Below are 21580 nucleotides of genomic sequence, written 5' to 3' on the forward strand. Positions count from 1 at the left end.
GGGTGTTTTTATGAAGAGGAAGACATCGCAGCCTCGAAAGATAACATAGGCTTGATCAGAAATGCAAGTGATGTGCAACTTTGTCACTTCCAGTTCTCAGTCATGTCACACCTAGGAGGGAGCATGTCTTGAAATTCCAGGAACAGCCGCAGCAGCTCTTTATTTACCTGCTTCTCGGGGGCTGTTGTGCTGGCCCTCAGAACAGACACCCGGTCCACACCTTCAGGGCAGGAACTTCGAGGTGAGAACCAGATATCATCAGAAGCCAGTCCATTCACTGAATGTTCCCTGGAAGGACCGATGAGGAAGCTGAAGCTCCAATACTTTGTGCACCTGATGCAATGAGCCAACTCATTGGAAAAGACCCTCGTGCTAGGAAGGATTGAGGGCAGGAGGAGAGGGGATGATAGAGGATGAGATGGCTGGATGGCATCATTGACTCGGTGGGCATGAGTTCGAGCAAACTTCGAGAGATGGTGAAAGCCAGAGGAGCCTGGTGTGCTGCAGTCCATGGGGTCAAAAAGAGTCAGACACAAGTGAGCAACTGAACAACAACAGAAATGCAGAACCTTGGTCCTTACCCCAGACGGAATGCTTCAGAATCTGCTTGTTAACACGAGTCTCTGTATCTGACGAGCACCGAGCTGACTTCCTCTACTTGCTGGGTACCAGCACAGCTACCTTTAGAGTTTCCAGAATATTTTCTAAAATATGCGTTTCCTCTGTGTGTATGTGCTACTGCTCCTTACAACCATTATAAATACGCGGTGAGAAACCGTGAAACCTTCCAGCACAATTCACCGAATCCCTCCGAGGAAGGTCTCCACCTATATATCGTAAGTATCAAGGACAAGTCTCATTAAACATTGGCATCTCTCATAACTGCCCTGAGGAAATTCACTTCTAATAGCCGCGGACGGGTAACACAGATTGAGTATCTGTCTCTGCAAAGCAAGACTGACAGGAGTTTCTTAGTTCTTCTCACACACTGCTTTAGGGGGGTTGGCAGGGCTCGCAGGAGATGGGGAGACTCAGGAGAACGTCTCCTGACACCGTCTCTAGAGGCGATTGCATTTCTTATTTCTATCTTTTTTATTGCAGTATAATTGCTTTGCAAAGTTGTGTTAGCTTTGACGGTACAGTGAAGTGAATCTGCCATAAATATGCATGTACCCCCTCTTGGACCTGCCTTCCACGTCCCCTATCCCATCCCTCAAGGTCATCACAGCGCCCCGACCTGAGCTCCCTGTGCTGTATGTCAGCACCCCACTGGTTGTCTCTTTCATACCTGGCAGCGTATATTTGTCAATATCACCCTCTGATTCGTCCCACCCTCTCCTTCCCCTGCCCCCACGTCCACACGCCAGTTCTCTATGTCTCTGTGTCTCTTCCTGCTCTGCAAATAGGTTCATCTGTACCATTTTTCTAGATTTCACATGTAGGCATTAACATATGGTATTTGCGTTCCTTTTTCTGACTTACTTACCTCTGTATTGGAGAAGGAAATGGCAACCCACCCCAGTATCCTTGCCTAGAGAATCCTGTGGATAGAGGAGCCTGGTGGGTCCATAGGGTCGCACAGAGTCGGACACAACTGAAGCGACTTAGCATGCATGCATGCATACCTCTGTATGACAGACTCTAGGACTTAGAGGCGATTTTTAATATCAACAGCAAATACTCTCCAAGTTACACTGATAACTCCCCAGTGAGGCACCCGGGGCTGATGAGCCTGACAGGGTTTTGCACAAGAACAATGTGGGTCATGTTTTCGGACCCTGTAGGAAAGTACCCACACTGTCTTTGCAGAAGGCACTGGAAAGCAGGTGCCTGGGCTCTGCTGAATCTGTGAGCATCCAAAGGTCCTTTAGTCATGTCACCTGAGCCCAGGATCCCTCTCCTGGATCTGTGCCTCCCAGCTGGCAAGACTCAGAGAAGCCAGGAAACCCCTGCCCTGGCTTGATCAGTCTCCTTCCAGAAGACAAACACCACTGCCAACTGGAAGCAAGATTCATTAACCTCAGACCACAACCAACGAGGCCACGGTGACCTTGCGGCCAAGGGAACGGAACGTCCTCTGTTTACCTAATATTCCCCATGGCTTCAAGCTAATAAGCCATTCTTTACGGTCGGTCCTAAACCTTCACCAATGTTATCCTGATTTATACCGTGGTTCCCCAGCTTCCCCTTGAGGTGACTGTACTTTGGTGCTGTGTGAAGTGATCCATATCTCTGCTGTTTCTAATCCATTTGCAAAACCATTTATGAGCTGATTGGGGAGGAAAGGTGGTCTGTAAATGCCTGGCAATTATAATGATTGTGATGTTCGTGAGTGATGAAAAATAAGTAGGCATCCCAGCCAGGCAAATGCTTTTGTTTATTTTCTCAAACACTCTTAGACCAACCGATATTTTAAAAGGAGAGCTCCCCCTAGAAAGCTTGATGTCCTATTGCCAGGGCTAATCAACATAGGAAACACACATTGGTCTAAAAGGGATGACAGTTATGTATCGATAAGCTTTGTTAGCTCTAAATTAGTAGTTATTTTGGTGTCTTTGGATGTGAGGTTTGGAGTGTACGTCACTGTTTAGTTGCTAAGTCCTGTCCGACTCTTTGTGACCCCATGGGCTGTGACCTGCCAGGCTTCCCTGTCCGTGGGATTTCCCAGGCAAGAATACTGGAGTGGATTGTCACTTCCTTCTCCAGGGGATCTTCCCGATGCAGATTCAGGGATCAAACCTGCATCTCCTGCATTGCAGGTGGATTCTTTACCACTAAGCCAGCAGGCATCCCTCCCTGAAGACAACACACTGTTCTATTTAGATGTCCTGGAATCAAAGACCGCTGAACACTTGGCTCTTAAAATTACAGTATTCGTATAGAGAACAATTACAGTATTATAGGCGTCTGAAAGGATTTTTGCTTCATTTCTGAAATATCACTCTTCTGCTATTCACTTTGCAGCCATGGGTCAAGACAGGCTGGAGCAGAAGCCTTGAAAGCAGATAGGAAACCAGTGCAGTGGCCTTTTGTGATTGCCGGTAATTTCGCTAATTGTTAACTGCTTCTGAGGCCGAAGTCTTCCTCTCTGTCTGTCTTTCCTTCTTCCCTGTGCGTCTCCAGAGTCCATTTACTCTATTGTTTCCCTTCAAACGCAATCTCACTCTCTTTGTGGGGGCGGGGGCATCTCAGTGGAGATGGAGGGAGGAGAAATGCCCTGGAGTCCTGGGGTCGCACTGCTGAAGTCTCATCGGAGTAATTCAGAGAGGGGTCTGAAAACAGCGAGCAAGTTTTCAAAGCCACAAGAGTGTGGGAGGACAGTTTAGTTTTCTCTGCCTGCAGCCTGTAATATATGACTTTTATTCCTACAACCACTTAGCCAAAAATATGCCTTGTTCAAAGGAATGAGTTTTTTAAGTTATATTTTTACCAGAGTATTTTATATTTGTGTGTGAATATTTCTCAAAATTTATAACCTGCCATAAATATATATATATTTGGCCTATATACATTAAACCAGATTGCATATCCTCCTCACTATGGCTTCTGGGGAAACTCTTTTTATTTTTATTTTAAAAGATGTATTCCTAAGGCTCTAGAGTACACACACACACACACACAAACATAACATATACACACACACTACATACTGATATTTCTTAAATATTTTAGCTATAAAGCAAAATTCAACATTTGAGATTTTCGTTGTTATAGTATTTCAAATTTCCACAGAGTGTGTCAAACTTCCTCTTTTCAAGGAAACTGAAGTAAAATACAGAAAGCTGACAGCCAGAGGGAATATTTCTCCCCAGCCTGCAGCCTGGTTGCACTTAAGGAGGTCCTCTCTTTCTTCCCGTCTTCAACAATAAGGTATTGCATATCTCTTTCCTTTCTGTTTCAGCAATTAAACTTATGTACAGCAATGTCCGTATCTTTTGCTGGCCCATTGCCTCCCAGATTGACTAGCATAAACGCACACCTGCTCATGTCCTGATCTATCCTGTTCATTGCGTCTGCAGCACTGCTCAGAGCAGCCTCTCGTTTCAGCAAGGAAAGATACACGGGTGAATCTCCATAGACGGTGAGGTGAGAGACACGCTCTATAAGCAGTGCAGGGAGGTCAGTGTTTACAGAACACCTCTCAGGCTCAGGAGAGTCATGCCATGAGATGTCAGTGAGCTATTGCAATTTTTCAATGTTATTTTTATTATTTAAAAAATTAGCGCAAGTTCACGGGGGAAAAAAAATCAAATGGTACAAAAGATATACAGCAAAATCTTACCCTCCCTGTCACCATCAGTTCTTTTCCCCAGAAGAGAGTTCTTATATTTTTTTAATGTGTCTTTCCAGTGCTAGTCCATGATTGGCAGGCATATGTAGGTATTACTGTTGAGTATGAGCGTATTTTCCCTTTTCTTAAAAAAAACATTTTGACCCTACTGCCCAGCATGTGGGATCTCAGTCCCCTGACCAGAGACCTAAGGACTTCCCAGGTGGCTTAGTGGGTAAAGAATCCGCCTGCAATGCAAGAAATGCAGGCAGACGCTAGTTCGATCCCTGGGTCAGGAAGATCCCCTGGAGGAGGGCATGGCAACCCACTCCAGTATTCTTGCCTGCAGGATCCCATGAGCAGAGAAGCCTGGTGGGCTACAGTCCATAGTGTCTCAAAGAGTCGGACACAACTGAAGCGACTTAGCACAAACACACAGAAATGTGGACTGTACCTCCGGCATGTGAAGCACGGAGTCTTAACCACTGGACTGCCAGGGAAGTTCCCTCCCGTGTTTTAAACCTAAGGGTAGCACACAGTATACATTTTTCTGAGCATCACTTTGCTTACTCAATGATGTCTTGGGTGTTGCTTTATGTTCAAATATAGAACCACCTCGTCATTTCTGATGTCTATACCATCCTCGTGGTTTCCTTAACCAACTGCATCAGGTAGGGTTTGAAGAGAGGAGCAGGGCCATCGTAAGTGATCTAGAAGAATTGGACTGGAGGTCAGTTAGGCAGCCTGTGAAGTCTGTGGACTCTACCAGTGGTACTGGATCTGAAGTCAGGGGGGTTGGCAACACCAAGGTTCAAGAGTGCACCAAGAACAATCTGGAAGCCGTGAAGATAAAGTGAAGCCATGTCTTTCTCTCACCACCTCCGTTGCTCACCATTCAGGGGAACTGGAGCTAAGCTGGCGCCCCTTACCACAGAGCCAAGCTTGCCCTTGGCTGGGGTGCGCTGAACCCGCGGAGGGTAAAGCGGCGGATCTGCAGGGGCTGCGCTGGGCCTGCTGTGACTCCTGTGAGTGGCCCGCACCTGCACGTGGCATGCAGGCCACCCGCACGCAGCCGCCTGCACGCCCAGAGCCGCTCTTCCGCTCTGCTCGCCCCGCACGTCTCTCTTGGTGAGCCCTGGTCCAGAAGCTTTGCGAGGAAGGGACTGGGAAAATTCATTCCAGCTTATCCGGGCTCTGGTGTCAAAGGTCGGCAGTAGCCCCACCTTGATGGAAACTGAGGTTGTTTTTCACCTGTGAGTTTGTAAGTGATGTTGTCATGAATAGCTCTACATGCTAAGTCACTTCAGTCATGCTGAATCTTTGCGACCCTATACACGGTAGCCCGCCAGGCTCCTCTGCCCATGGGATTCTCCAGGCAAGAATACTGGAGTGGGTTGCCATTCCCTTCTAAAGGGGATCTTGTATCTTTGTTCAGTCGCATAAGTACACCTAGAAAATTAATTTCTGAAAGTGGAATGGCTGGCCCAGAGGATGTGAGCACTTTTTAATTTTATTGCATACTGTTAAATTTCACTCCAAAGAGGTTGTACCAATTTATATTCCTGTCAATGAAGTATTCGAGTTCTGATTTCCCAATACCCTAGTCAGGGGAATGTATTATCCTACTTTTTGATCTTTTTCATTTCGATGGATTAAAAAAAAATTTCATTGTGATTTTAATTTGTACTTCTTTTTACTTGGTGTATAGTTGAGCATCTTTAAATAATACTAAATACATTTGTTTTTTCTCTCCTATTGACTACAGTTAGCCATTTTTCTATTGGGTTCATTTTCTCTTTTATAACACTGATTTATGAGAGCTCATTTTAGATATTTAAAAATGTCTTTATTGTTTATATGGCAAGCATGTTCTCCAATTTGCCTTTTGTATTTCCCATTTTGTTTATGCAAACATGTACTTTTATGATACTACACTTATCTGGCTGTAATTATGTGGAGTTTTGAGTTTCCTGCTCTTAGAATGCATTGTTATCTTTGTTTGTTTTTCACAAAAATTCTGAAAGATAGGTCTGAAAAAATATGACTCCTACTCTACCAATAATGAACCTGAGGCCGATAGAAGTTAAGTAAATGACATAAAGCCATATATTAATAGCAAGTCAGTGAATCCATCTGGGTCCCCAGGGGAAGCATGTACTGTGTTCAGTCGCTCAGTCATGTCTAACTCTTTTGTGTCGGGACTGTAGCCCCCTGGACTGTGTCCACCAGGCTCCTCTATCCATGGGCTTCTCCAGGCAAGAATACTAGAGTGGGTTGCTGTTTCCTTCTCCAGGGGATCTTCCTGACCCAGGGATCAAATGCGTGTCTCCTTGACAGGTGGATTCTTTACGGCTAAGTCACGTGGGAAGACTAAAGAAAGCATACAGCAGAGTCACATTTGGTATTTGAGGGATACTTAATAAAGGGATTATTTTCAAAGGTATAAAGAAAGTTTTGTGCCAACAAGATCACAAGGAGTAGTGTAGTTCAGCAAGACCATAACAGTGGATAGAACCACGATTGCTTTAGGACAGAAAAACGAAGAGAGGAAGTGGGTGCTGGAACCTGGGGGGATGGAGATGTTGAGGGGACGTGGGCCATCAAGAGGAGATGCCCTCTTCAGTAAAAGGATGCAGCTAGACCACGGGCAGCCTCACCACTCTGTGAGGATCTGGAGGGATGAATAATACCTTTACCGTTTTTTCATGCCTCCCACAGACCCCCTAGCTGATAACACTCAACGAAAGCTAAGGGCACAGATGCTATTAATATCTGGGATTCAGTTAAAAAGATAATATTTTAACTTATCCTTATGACTTCTAAGGAAATAAAGATGACCTGACCCTTCAGGGTTGTGATGGAGGAAGAGGTGATCAATGAAATTCATTGGGCAAACATAAATATCTCTATTAGGTGCCATCATATGTAAAGAAGAAACCAAGAGCTCAACTAAAGGTAAAATCAATTGCCTGTTGGATCACTAGATGCAAAGGCATTCATATATTCAAGTCAGTGAGATGTACAATTTTTAATGACAGTCACTAGAATTGTGACATATTCACTAGAATTGTGACATATTCACTAGAATTGTGATATATTCTTCCTACCCAAATCATTTCATTGGAGAGAAAGTTGCTTATTATTAACTTCCATTATATAAGAGGGACATAGAAAACTGGTTATTCAAAAGTAAGTTCTGAAGCTTATTCCAAGTTAACAAAAATGAAGATGCAAAAATCAGGTGCTAGGGTATGAGCATGACCTAGGCGGAAAAGGAGGCTGAATGAGATAATCCAGCCATACCAAATGAACTTCAGTTTCTGAAAATGTCACTTCTCTCTAGCTCTGGGACTTGGTTCTTGGATAAATCTGTGCAAGGAGAATCAAAAAGCAGGAAGACATTTTAGGATACTGTTGAATTTGTCCAATGAAAGATGAAATCCTGAACCAGAAGCAAAAGAAACAAAATGAGGTAGATTTCAGGGTCATTAGAAAGAAATAGTGTCCAGGACTTCAAAACTAAGGGGAGATTTAAAAGGAAGAGTGATTTTATCTGAAATTTTAGACTTTCATGTTGGTGAAAAACAGCCCAATGAACTGTTTTCAGGCATCCTGAGAGTGTCCGAAGGAGCTGAAGGGAAGAAAGATGAGTTTAGCTTATAGACTCTTAAGCTGAGATAGCGGTGGACTGCTCTGGTAGAAGTAGCCTTCAGGCAGATGGAAATCTAAAGCTGGGACTTTGGTTATGAAAGATATAGATATATGAAGACACGTTCTCTCCATAGAACTGACAGTTATAATTCTGATAGTGAGATAAGTGAGACCTGATATTACAGAGGGAAGGGAAGGGCTGAGGATGGAAACTCAAGGAAAGTCACTCACTGGAAAAACCTGTCAATATACCTCCCTAAGTGGTTGGTACTAAGCCAAACTTTAGAAAAATTTACATTTGTAAATGGAGCATAAAGAAGAGGATCCAGCAGACACATTAGAGAAAAAATAGAGATACAATGTGATATCACTGAAACAGGGGGACTGTTGTATCTGAAGATGTTCATCAATTTCATATAAGTTATCAAATCTGTGAACATAGAGATGTTCTTAATATCCCTTTATTATCCTGTTTAATAAAAAGCAGAGACATCATTTTGCCAACAAAGGTCTGTATAATAAAAGCTATGGTATTTTCAGTAGTCATGTGTGGATGTGAGAGTTAGACCTTAAAGAAGGCTGAGCACTGAAGAACTGATGCTTTTGAGCTATGGTGCTGTAGAAGACTTTTGAGAGTCCCTTGGAGTGCAAGGAGATCTAATCAGTCTATCCTAAAGGAAATCAGTCTTGAAATATTCATTGGAAGGACTGATGCTAAAGCTGAAGTTCCAGTACTTTGGCATCTGATGTGAAGAGCCAACTTATTGGAAAAGACCCTGGTGCTGGGAAAGATTGAGGGCAGGAGGAGAAGGGACGAAGAGGATGGGATGGTTGGATGGCATCACCGACTCGGTGGACATGAGTTTCTCAAAGCACTGTCCCACTAGCACCATGGCAAGATCTAGGGTGCTCCCTGGGTGCCAGGCACTTCACGCTTGCCCCATTCAGATCTCATCTCATCTCGTTACAGTAAGTATAGTCATCTTTACCCTAAATAAAGGAGCTTGCCCAAGGACTAGGAATTGAATCCATGTTCTACTTTCTCTGGAGCATCAGATTCTTTTGTCTGTTTGCTTTCCTGTAGAGTAGGTGTAATAACTACGCTCCCATTTTGCAAAGTGCATGGCCAGACATTTTACCTCTGAACCCCATCTCTTGCTTCTTTTCAAAGTATCTCAATCCCTTATATTCCTTGATCTTCATAACAAACAGCATTGAACCTCCCTTGGTCATCACATCCCCTCAAGCATCTGTTCTTTCTCTCCACAACCAAAAGTGTCAAAAGAGCTGTTATGCTTTCTGTTTCCACTTCTTTCCTAATCTCTATCTTAGCCAGAGACTTCGCTTTGCTTTCACCAAATTATTTGCCACCAATGACCTTTTCTTTTTTATTTTTTTAATTTCAATGGTCGATCTTCAGCTCAATGGTCGATCTTCACTGTTCTTCTTGTTCGACTTCCCAGAAACCTTAAACACAATGGAGCTTTCTTTCCTAATCAATACCCTCCTTTTCCTTGATGCCGTGGCACAGCTGTTGCCTTTGGCTCTCCTATCTGGTTTCTCCCCTCTGACCATCTCAGGAGGGTAGTCAGGTCCTCATGTCTTTCCTGTTTATACCTGTTGGCTGGGTGACCCCATCAGCTCTTATGGTGCCAGTCACCATCAATGCCCAGTAATCAGGAGCCCACACACCTAACCTGCAATGCTTTTCTGAGCTTCCAGAAAAGAAGAGACCAGCAGACTGCAAGCTGCCAATGTCTTCTTGAATGCCTCCTCTGGACAAAGTGGAATCCATCGCTTCTCCCTAAGATCATTTCTCCCTTGATGTCTTTTGTATACATTTATAATGAGCATGGGAGAGAGTGACTTACATCTCTGTTTTATTGTGGTTTTTTTTTTCTGAAGGATAATATCAACTTTAAGATTTTAATCTGGCAATCATAATTTATTAATCAGCAAGTTGATGAAGTAACAAAAATATTTATTGAGCTGGAACCTCATTCTTCTGGTGACTACTTCATGGTTAATAATAATAATAATTAACATGCTACTTGACATTCTAAAAACTTTCTAGGATCTGAACTTTCCTTATAATCACATCTGATCAGAAAACCCAGGGCAAACTTGTTCTGAAGACATCTCAGGATTACTTTAGATTTGGAAAACACAAGCTGCCTAGAGTTGCTGGCAATGGCTTTATATCATATTCATACAGGAATTTCTACTTGATGGTGTGTGTGTGCTAAGTCGCTTCAGGCGTGTCCGACTCTGTGCAACCCTATAGGCTGCCAGGTTTCTCTGTCCATGGGATTCTCCAAGCAAGAGTATGGAATGGATTGGCATGCCCTCCTCCAGGGAATCTTCCTGACCCAGGGATCGAATCTGTCTCTTATGTATACCTGCACTGGCATATGTATACTTGAGGGCAACACCCTTAAAACACGTTCTGTAATTTAGAGAGTTGAGTGTGAGAAGGGATAAATGTTGAAATGAATCTCTCAGAACTTCATCTTTCTTTTCTACATGAGTAGATTTTTAATATAATTGTTCTTTTTTGTAGAGAGATTGATCATTTCCAAATTTTTATGTATTCAAACCTCTTAGGCTCTGATATCTGATGGTAACTGTGTTGGTAAGTGGGCATAACTTATCAACTTTAATTTAAAGTTAATAAGATGCTTTGCATTGTTATGCCCGATGTCCGAATCCCTGAGCGGGAAGAGAGAAGGCCTCCAAGACAATGCAACTCGCAGGAAGGGAAGTTTATTACTGACTCGAGCCAGGACTCTCCGCCCGCAACCAACGCAGTGGTGCAGGTCAGAGAGCCCCGAGCCCAAGCTGTTACACAAATTTATAGGGTGAGAAGCGGATTGGTTACACGTTTGCAAAGCAATTTCATTGGTCAATACTTTCACATGGGCGGGACTTTCCTGGGGGTTTCCGCCCTGTTCCTAATTTCCTAATTGTCAAACAGGGGTCAGTGTTAAGTGAAAGCTAATTGGTCCTAATTGGAAAACAGTGGTACCAAGTAGGAAGGTCTACTCCTAATCTAAGCTGTGTTACTTCTGCTCGCCTCACAGCATGACAATGGCTCTGGATATAATTGGAGGGGGCAGATTCTCTAGGCTGAGTATACTTAGAAATATCCCGTGTTAGAAAATACATCTGAAATGTTTTCAGTGAAAGCTTGTTTTCTTTTCTCATTTAAAAAATGAACACTGTAGGACAACGTACATTTACTCAATGCATCTACCTACTAGAGTGGTTGATTATATTGATTTTTTTTCCCTACAAATTTCAATCAAAATCATATGTATTTTAAAAGTAGTGCTTCATAGTTCTGGCAGTGTTCTTAGAATCCAAAATCTTCCTTTTATCTCCTTGACATGTGTCAGCTACAGCTATATTAAAACTCTACATTTTAATCTTTCCAAATTCAATTCTCTTGACGAATTCCTTCTTCCTTCATGCCTGGAGTTCTGACTTCAAAAGAAGCTTTTCATACCCAAGAGAGATAAATGCCAGGAGAATTGGAGTGAGGACTGGGTCAAATAACATTGGAACCCCTTTCTTCTTGTGTTTTGAGATGTGAAATGTGAACCCAAACTAAATGGTAAAGGAAACCTACCTCTTATTCTGTGCTCTGTATGTTCCCCGGGAAGAAATTGTGTCTCTCAAAAAAGAAGAGTTCATAAACTGTCTGACTTTGCTGTGATATCCAGTTCCTCCCAATATCCATCCTGTAGATGGGAAACTCTGTAGATTAAATACTGTCATCTATAACAGACTGCTGGCTACGTGCCGGGATGCTGTGTGAAGAATATAATCCGGAACTCTCGGTGTTTAGGTTGGGTATATACCTTCTGTGTCTGGGGCTACTGACTCTTAGAGGGACGTGACAAGGAAACCCATTAGTGCAAGCAGATGAGAAACCTTGGGGTCAGTCTATGTTCTTGGAAAGTGTGTGGATTCTACTGGTTAAAACCCGCTTTTTAGATGTGGGACACGGACAGCGCACCAACATGTGCCTAGACAAAAATGGACTTACACACATGGGAAAAATCCAAATTAAGAAAAAAAAAAAGTCTGGTGATACATTTTTTTCTAACATCCTATAGTGGTTGAAATCTCAGTTTGCATCTTCAGAGGGAGACTTCAGGCGTCTCTGCATTGGAGGTGATCAGCTTTAAGGAAAAGGAATGTCACCCTCCTTAAGGGTTTAGAGAGTGAAAAATATTTCTTCAGATTCCTGTAATTATAGAAGCCTGCTGAGCAGCTGTTACCTAACCACAAGAAGGGCAAAATACAACAGGGTGAAGTGCAGTTGAAGTCAGCGAGAAGGGAGTACTCCAAGGAGAGTTTATAGATGGAATATCTTCTGATGCCTTGGATAGTCATGGAAATTTAAGTCTTGCTTTCATTGATCCTACCAATGAGGATGTCTTAGGGCAAAAATACAGAGCAGCTGTCCTGAAGTATTTAGCAAGGGGGATTTTACCTGGTTAGCCAGATGGGGGAACCAAACCCTTCTTGACCCCCCACCCCCCCGCCCCCTCCATGTAATGGAACTTCGAGAGCTTATACCAGCAGCCCAGGCTTAAGGGGCAACTGTCTCTGCAGTAGAATGAGATGCAACACATAAAATAGAACTTTCTGAGTTTAATTCCAGTAAAATGACAGTAAAATAGTGAATCATTATACTTATTGCCACAAATGAAGTGTGAGTAAACCTTCCATGCACAATTGAATTGCCTTTTTTTTTTTTTTTTGTGAGGGGAGTCAAGTACAAAATTCATGTAAAGCAGGCATCGTAATTCACCTCTATTATCCATAAGATAAAATTAAAGGTATTCAACTTGCCGAGCCCCTGCCTGTAGGTAGACAGGGTAGGTAAGGCAGGCTCTGAAGTCAGACAGGCCTCAACTCAAATTCTGCTCTTGAAATTAAGAAGCATTTGTAACCTTGAGTTTATTCACTAATAGAAAGGATAAACTACCAACCTCACCTTTTTTTACCCTTTGGCCCCCTCTAAGGATTACAAGTGCTGAACACGTGGCCAGGACAGTATTAAACACTCAAATAAATACGAGCTAGTATCACTGTTGTTTTTATCATCATTGGGATAACGTGGTCAGCAGTGAAGCGGAGTCTCACTGAAGCTGGGGTAGGCGCCCACCCATGTCCTGCAGGTTGAGGCAGCCGTGCAGGCTGAAGGTCAGGTCTCAGAGTGTTTCCTTGAGAGAGGAGACGAGAGGTCGATTGATTGTTCCCCAACACCCCACACATGTCCTGGGTCCACTGGCCGTGGCAGGCCTTTCTTTGTCGGCTTTCATTTGTTTACTTGTTTCAGAGTTCTTCTGACCTTGAATGATTCCTAACAAGCTGGTGCTTCTCCGCCATCATGCTGGCTCTTGTATACAACTTCCTTGGCAGCCTTGGGATAGAGGTGATGGAGGTGATTATTGGGAGAACTTGAGAATTCCTTGGTTCTCGAACGCTGGCTAGGTTCACTAACACTGTACTCTAAACCCTATTAGCAACTATGGCTTCATGGGGAGATTACAATGAAAAAGAATTGACACCTTCTGTGTGGTGTGTATTTTAGAGTTTGCAAAGCACTTCCAGAGGCACATGAGTACAAGGAAATTTATGAGTGTTTGCTGTAAAGAGGATTGTTTTTCAAATGTTGTAAATGTGGTGATTATTTATACAATCACAATTATTTATCATCAGTTTAGGGGTATTTGCTGCAACTATAAAAAACAAAAGTTAGAAAACAGCTAACAGTTTTGAAGGTGTCTGCAATTGGACCCCCCATTTTTTTTTTTAATAACAAACTTGGACATTTTCCTAAAAGTAAAGCACTGGATTGCTTTTATCCAAATTTGTGTTCTTCAAGCATGCCAGTGCCTCTGACAATTAAATGTGACAGTTGTGGGTCACAGTGAAGGGTCTGGACTGTTTTCCCCTTTGTTTATTCCCAATGTAGGTTGTTCATAAACTTGCCTATGGTGTCAGTTTAGGGGCCAAAAGCGGCAGAAGTGTCATCTTCCCCATGACATGAGCTGCCCGGCCCTGGGGAGGGAGCTCTGGTTAACGAATGAAGATGTCAAGCTGTGTTCCACGACTGTCAACAGCTGCATATTTATCACGGCGCCATAGGCCCTCTCAGACTGAAAGATTTCACTGTTTATTCACAGCGAAGACACTTAATTAATGACTGGGCCTAATCGGGCTGTCTTATTATTTACAGGGATACCAGTGTGGCTTAGCTCAACTGATGTGCAAACAAAACAGCCTTGAGGAAGCTTTAATTAATAATTCTGAGCCAGGCCTTCCGAGAGGCCCCGTCATGGGCTCCCGGGTGATTTACAACATCTCCTTTGCCGTGTTCTCGTGTCCCCTGCATGCAGATGAGTGGCCACCCGGCAGATCTTCCTGTTTCCACTGCACTGGGCCTTGTTTATTACAGAAACGCTCTTATCTTTGCAGAGGACCTAATGGAGATGGATGCCTCCATGGGAAGACGATTCCTGTGTCTCTCTTGAATGTGTTGCCATTCGGAAGCATTTCCGTGAGGTTATTGACACTGGCTCTGCTAAAAGATTCATATAGTAAATAAAAAAATTAGGTTTAATTTTGTTCATTTGGAAAATCAGAGCAAAACCGGATATGACAAGACAAGGTCACCTGTGCTCAGCGTTGACCAGGCGAGGCTGGATGCAAGAAAATCAGTTAGAAGCCTTCAAAACCCATCGGTCAGAGGATTCCTTACCTGGGTATAAGATAGGGTCTGAGCATTGGAAATAGAACAGGGAGATTACCTTTGAGATATTTCTGGAAGTAGAATCGAGAGATTCGACATGGGACTGGATGTGGGGGTGAAGGAGAGAGTAAGACCTTGACGGAGAGGACGTGTTCTCATGGCTGCGTGTGCATACCAAGTTGCCTCAGTCATGTCCGACTCTTTGTGACCCCATGGACTGTCGTCTGCCAGACTCCTGTGTCCATGGGATTCTCCGGGCAAGAACATTGGAGTGGTTTGCCATGCCCTCCTCCAGGGGATCTTCCCAACCCAGGGACTGAACCGATTTTCATGGTTACTCAAAAATCATTTCCAACTTTTTTCTCCTGTAATTTTAAAAAATACTGCTTTATTGTCTTTTTGCATCTGGTGTGGCCAACGGCAGTTTGGTATCAAACAGGCTTCTGTTCTTTTAGAAGTATGTGTACGTACAAACATACGTATATATGAATCCGTTTATATGTATCTATTTATCTATATGTATCTCAAGTCAGTTCAGTTCAGTCACTCAGTTGTGTCCGACTCTCTGTGACCCCATGGACTGCAGCACGCCAGACTTTCCTATCCATCATCAACTCCTGGAGCTTGCTCAAACTCATGTGCATCAGTATCTATCATCTATTTATCACTTTTCCTCTGGATAGACTTAGAGTTTTTAAATCATTGTTGCTCTCAAATTTTACTGTGACATCCAAATGTGAGCTTTCCTTATTTATCCTGTTTGGAACTTGAGAAGTCTTAAAATCTGAAATTTTAATTTTGATTCTTGATCTGCTTCTTTCCTCTATTGCCTCTCCTTCTCAAGCCCCTCTTATCTTGATTCAGCAAGTCTATCTCATCCCCCGTGTGTCTTCGCTTCCCCTGTGGTGTCTATCTGTGCTGTCCCACTGCTCGGGGGCAGTTCTCCTCCTGAATTTCCAGCCCTCTGTCTCACTCCTGGTTCTGTCCATCTACTGTTTCCCCCATCCACGTGCTCTCTATCTGAATTATTACACTTTCTCATGCCAAGTATTTTCCCATGTGGTCTCTTATTTCTGCTTTATAGTATCCTCGTCTTCCCTAATGCCTTTGGGTATATTAATGATCTTATTTTAAATTCTTGGTGTGATGCCTGGCATCCTCTCTGCTGTCTTTTACAGTGATTGCAAGAAGTCAGGTTTCATCTTCCAAATTCCACTCTTCTAGATGGAATTCCATCCAAGGAATTCCAAATTCACTTGTGCAAGGAGACTCTACTTCAGAACTGGAGAATTCATTTGCCTCAAATTCTGCTTTTATTTCTCCCGGCCTCAGAGACACACCCTCCCCATGACTGAGATAACTTTCTTTGCAGAGTTGTTTTTGACTGTTGTGTCGAAAACTATTGAGATCAACTAGTCTCTTTATATCAGAAGGGAGGGTATACAAGGGGTTGGAGTTTCTTCACAAAGTCCTGAAAGACCCTCAACTTTCTGACCCATTATTGACACCTTACAATAGCTCAATTGGTGAAGAATCCGCCATCAATGCAGGAGACCCTGGACTGATTCCTGGGTTGGGAAAGTTCCCTGGAGAAGGGATAGGCTACCTGCTCCAATATTCTGGGGGCTTCCCTTGTGACTCAGCTGGTAAAGAATTTGCCTGCAATGTGGGAGTCCTGGGTTCAGTCCCTGGTTTGGGAAGATCCCCTGGAGAAGGGAAAGGCTGCCCCCTCCAGTACTCTGGCCTGGAGAATTCTGTACAGTCCACAGGGTCCCAAAGAGTCGGACACAACTGAGCCACTTTCACTTTCAGTTTCTTTACCTATTTGAAGCATTTAAATATTTCCCTTTAAAAAAAAAATCTGTGAATATTCTATCAGGAAGACATGAAAAAGAGAGACAAATAAGTGCCATTTTTAACTGAAATCCCCAAATTCCACTTCAAATGAATTTTTCAAGTGTTTGGATGGACTTCTGGTTTTGAGCCCAGTTAATATACCTGCTTGCATTAAATGACAAATACACAGTTTTAAAATATAAATATATGAAAAATTATATAAAGCATGTGAACATTTTTGAGCTGATGTTTGCTTTCTCTGTGGGATACATGCGAATATATGCTGTGCTGGGCTTAGTCGTTCAATCCTGTCCGACTCTTGTGTGACCGTGTGGTCTGTAGCCTGCCAGGCTCCTCTGTCCATGGGGGTTCTCCAGGCAAGAATACTGGAGTGGGTTGTCATGCCCTCCTCCAGGGGAACTTCCTAACCCAGGGATCAAACCTAGGTCTCCCGCATTGCAGGCAGATTCTTTCACTGTCTGAGCCCCCAGGGAAGCCCAAGAATACTGGGGTGGTAGCCCATCCCTTCTCCAGCAGATCTTCCCAACCCAGGAATCAAACTGGGGTCTCCTGCATTGCAGATGGAGTCTTTACTAGCTGAGCTACCAGCAAAGCCCACGTGCAAATATACTTCTGGCTAAAGTTTGAAAATCGTCAGTGTTAGTTGCTAATTAGGTTGTGAGGCAACTCTCTGAAGATCTGCTAAGCCTTTATATTTGTTATTATTTGTTGAACACAGCTCATTGTGAGGAGCTGTGGCTCAGAATTGTTGTGATTTTGGCACTTAATCTCATCGTCTACTCTCAAAAAGTAATCATTAAGTGTTTAATATCATGTCCAAATGTATACAAAGAATTAAGCTTTTGGTTCACACTTTCTAGTAGCTTATGATTTTCAGGAAATTTTGACAGTGATACAGAAGCTGTAGTAAGGAAGTTGCAGCTCTTATTTAAGTGATGCAGTCTAGATTCTGGAATACTCACATATTAATATGCAAGATGTAAGCATTTGCAGTCATTAACACAAATATCCAGGGTACATTTCAGACCATTGGACAGTTTCTAAGTGTCTTAAACAGTTTTAGAATCTACGGTTCTATTACACAGTTATTCTATCTTATTTTCTAAAAAAAAAGTTTCCTAGAATTATTGCACCCAAGTGTTTCTGAAATTTAGGATAATTGGCATTAAGGTGGGCAGAATGATGCCACTTCAACCTGGCAAAGCTTTGATTGCGAATTGCTAAAAAATCCTGCCATCTTCAGCTTTGGAGGCACTATCCTTTCATTCTTTGTAGATTACAGGAAATTTGAAAACTTACTTTTTCCACTAGTCTTTGAGAAATTCTCTAGAGTGATACATTTTTCTCCTTTTAAGATGTGGTTCACAAACTTTTCCCTTTGAAATCTGAAACTCAAGGTAGTTTTTAAAAGTATAAGGTAAATGCACCTGAGTCATTTGCATCTAAACCAGATTTCTCTGTGCACAGCTGAGCCACTTAGAATCCCCCTGTGTCTCCCTACTCTCTGGGCTCCGGCAGTCTGGTGGCTAAACATGCCATGTTCTTTTCCTGAGCTTTCATATGTCTAGTTCCTGCTGATGAAAATAATTTCTCATTCCCCTTTAACATCCAGACACTTTTCCTCCAGGTTTCAACCTAGTTGTCCCTTCCTCTAGAACTCACCTCAAGGGACTCCCTTCCCAGCAGGTGGGACCACATGGGATTCTTACTCTTGAATTTCCATCTTTCCTGATAAGCTCTCTGCTCTGTAAGAAAACCCACTGAGTCTTATCTTCCTTGCCACCTATAACCCAATCCAGTGCCTGACACATAGAAGGAATTTAACAAATATACGTATTAGATGTGAAATGCCATTTGCTCAATCTAAAACTCCAGGGAAATAGTATGCCATGACTTCAATATTTAAGTTCACTGTGAGAAACTGAGGCTTTTCTTTCTTCATCCCCCTTTTCTTTGCTTTCCTCTCCTTTCAAGATAGTCATATTTGGTTCGCTATTAATAGGCAGTGAATTTACCTAGTCCTGAAACTATGTGCCTAATGGGTTAGGCCAGAAGCTTTGTAGGGAGTGAATTCTAGAATTTGGTTATCCTATGAAGTCTGTTCTCTTCAAAACTATTTCCCTGGAGTTTCAGATTTAGCAAATCCCATTTCATATTCAACAAGTATATTTGATAAATTTTATTCAAACTCACTGTGGATCTCCTCTGCATAGGTGATGCTGGCTACTGAGCAAGTGAATATGTGCTAAAAAAAAAAAAAGTATGAAAAAAATCTGCTTCTGCCTAAAACTGGCAAGTGATCCTTCTCTTCACATCCTACTAGACCAAGGACATCTCATAGTGACCCCTGATTTCAAAGAAATGGTTAAGTTTAACTGTTCCACATATCCAAGGAAGCAAGAAAAGCTGGGAAGAGTGGTGAGCACCAATGAAGTCTCACCAGTAGAAACAGATATGTCCAGGCAGTGGAAACCAGTACAGCCCAGTTCAAGTGGCCTGCTATGGATCAATGCCATCCATTGTGAGACCTACCCGGGGGGAAAAAGTCTTCAAATTTCAAAGAGAAAAGTGTATCTCAGAGTGATGAAATACAGTATCTAAAAACTGTTTGCATTCCTTAATTGAAAAGTGTTCAAATTGGAGAGAGCCAAAGGCCAAATTCTTTAACCAGCTAAAGCATACCTGGTGTTGGGCAAAAAGTCTGTTTGGGTAGAAAATAGCCTACAAAGTATTTTACAACATTTGAGGCATGTAGCAATCTTGTTTTTAAAATCACAGGTGCCTGTGTTTCAATATTCATTGAAAGTTGAAATCATTCACATCTATTTTATTGGTTCTGCAACTTATGTTTTAGTTTCATACCAACACTTGAGCTGAATTTCCAAGTGTATTAATAATTTAATAAATGGAATGCATGCAATTTAGTTTGGGCTTTCCTGGTAGCTCAGATGGTAGAGAATCTGCCTGCAATGTGGGAGACCTGAGTTTGATCCCTGGGTTGGGAAGATCCCCTGGAGGAGGGCATGGCAACCCACTCCATTGTTCTTGCCTGAAGGATCCCATGGACAGAAGAGCCTGATGGGCTACAGTCCACGGGGTCACAGAGTCAGACATGACTGAGCAACTAACATACATACACACATGCTATTCAGTTTATTGAAACTCATATTTGAAACATGCACATTTATTCTAAGTTCTAAAATTTTGAGCATGACACATGTATTGTATATGCTCATTTTACACAATTTGTTGCTGCGTCTTGGTGAGTGTGGACTGGAGCCCACTGTCCAGTTGTCCTGGCACCCGCAGGAGAGAGACTGCATGTCCCTGCATTTGTTTGAAGACTGAAATACAAAGATGGAATGTAAGGATGAGTTTGGGGCTATAGGCTTTCTAACAGTTACATGATGACAAGAACTTCAAATATATCCCCAGATAAATATCTGGGAAAACTGTAAACCGATCCTTATAAAAATTGAGCTTATTGGCCAGTACAAGTTGATGTATTAGTGGTCTTCAGGGTGTTAAATTATAACATATAGCATTTTCTTGGTATATATTGCTTTTATTTTTTCCATTTTTGAAAACAATCACTTTGTAAGACTGTCACCTTTGTAAAACTCTTTAAATACTTGTATGAAAATGCTGGGTTTGAAGATCACTGACCATTTTCCTACTTGCAGTTTACACATAAGGAAACTGAGGCTGTGAATATTCAGAAACACGCCTTTGAATAGAGAATTTAGAGTTCTGTTGTCCTGGTTTCTGGGCCAGTTTTTTTTCTGGACCACACATATGCCTGCAGATGTGTATGAATGTAAATTTCCCTGTATGTGTGCATGCATATAGTCTGTACACGTGCATGTGTGCAAATATGTCTGTGCATGCACACATGTGCACATAGATTTGCAGGCATGACTCTGGGCATACCTCTCTGCCTGTGTGTGTGTGCATGCATGCACACACGTATAAAGGCAGATATGAATTCAGATCCGTGCATTTACGGATTTACAGCTCCTTTACAGAAAACCATGTGCAGGCAGAAATACGTTACATATTTTGGTTTGTTGTAAGTAGTTTGACATTCTCTTAATAACCAAAATAATCTGACATTAAGCACATATGTTGGGTACATTTCTTGGGAAAGCCCGTATGCTATAATAGTTTGAAGACTTTCGCATATTCATACTAAAATGTGGATCTTTTGGGCTATAGAATGATTTCTAAAAATTCTTACATATTCGATAATATAATACGTTTATAAAGATGTCCACTCAGCAGAATTTTGCTCAGAATATTTTGTATATTAATTATTTTTATCACTGTGAAATAAATTTGTCTTTTTAATACATAATGTATACTCATTTAAAAAATATAGAAAGGCATAAAAAGAAAGGAGCATCCTTTGAGTTTTTGCCACCTTAAAGTAGATACCATTACTGTTTTGGCAAATATGTTCTCATGCCTCTCTCCATGGGTGCTTGCGTACATCTAATTTTACAGAAAGAGTATTGCATCATGGATGCTTCCTGACCCCTGCATCTTGCTTTTCCTTTTGCGGCTCCCTTCTTGGCTCACTCCCCCGCCCCTCCAGGGCCCCCATGTGAGCCCTTTGTCTTAGCTCCCCTTGCTTCTCACTCACATTCTCTTGTGCAAACGTGCAAATGCACATCTAGGGTGACAGTTGTTGCCTCGCCAAATCGGGGTGTGTTACATGACCTTCTCAGCATCTTAATTTTCTCTCTAAAAAATAACATCTTTAAAAAATTCCTCAGGTTAACTGATAGAGATTTGGTTGTATTCGTTTTAGTACCTGCATGATCTTTATGATATTTAGAATTGAGCACTTGTTTTGATTCCATGTATTTATTTAAAACTTATTCACTTGGCTGCCTTGGGTCTCAGCTGCAGCACTTGGGATCTTCCATGCAGGATCTTTTGTTACAGCCTGCAGACTCTCTAGTTGGGGTGTGTGGGCTTTGTTGCCACACAGCATGTGGGATCCCAGTTCCCCCCACTATGGGTGGAACCCACAT

At 42.4% G+C, this 21580-nt stretch overlaps 1 long non-coding RNA gene across 1 annotated transcript in view; it reads left to right on the forward strand.

Moving 5' to 3' along the window:
* Positions 1-506: 506 nt before the first annotated feature.
* LOC122434185 overlaps positions 507-21580 on the forward strand; it is a 41891-nt gene continuing 20817 nt past the window's right edge. Inside the window, exons 1-3 of the long non-coding RNA XR_006267285.1 lie at positions 507-836; positions 2965-3041; positions 3759-3870. This is a non-coding gene — a long non-coding RNA (uncharacterized LOC122434185). The remainder of the gene's footprint in view (positions 837-2964; positions 3042-3758; positions 3871-21580) is intronic.

This window comes from Cervus canadensis, chromosome 33, assembly GCF_019320065.1.
Source record: "Cervus canadensis isolate Bull #8, Minnesota chromosome 33, ASM1932006v1, whole genome shotgun sequence".
NCBI classification, from domain to species: Eukaryota; Metazoa; Chordata; class Mammalia; order Artiodactyla; family Cervidae; genus Cervus; species Cervus canadensis.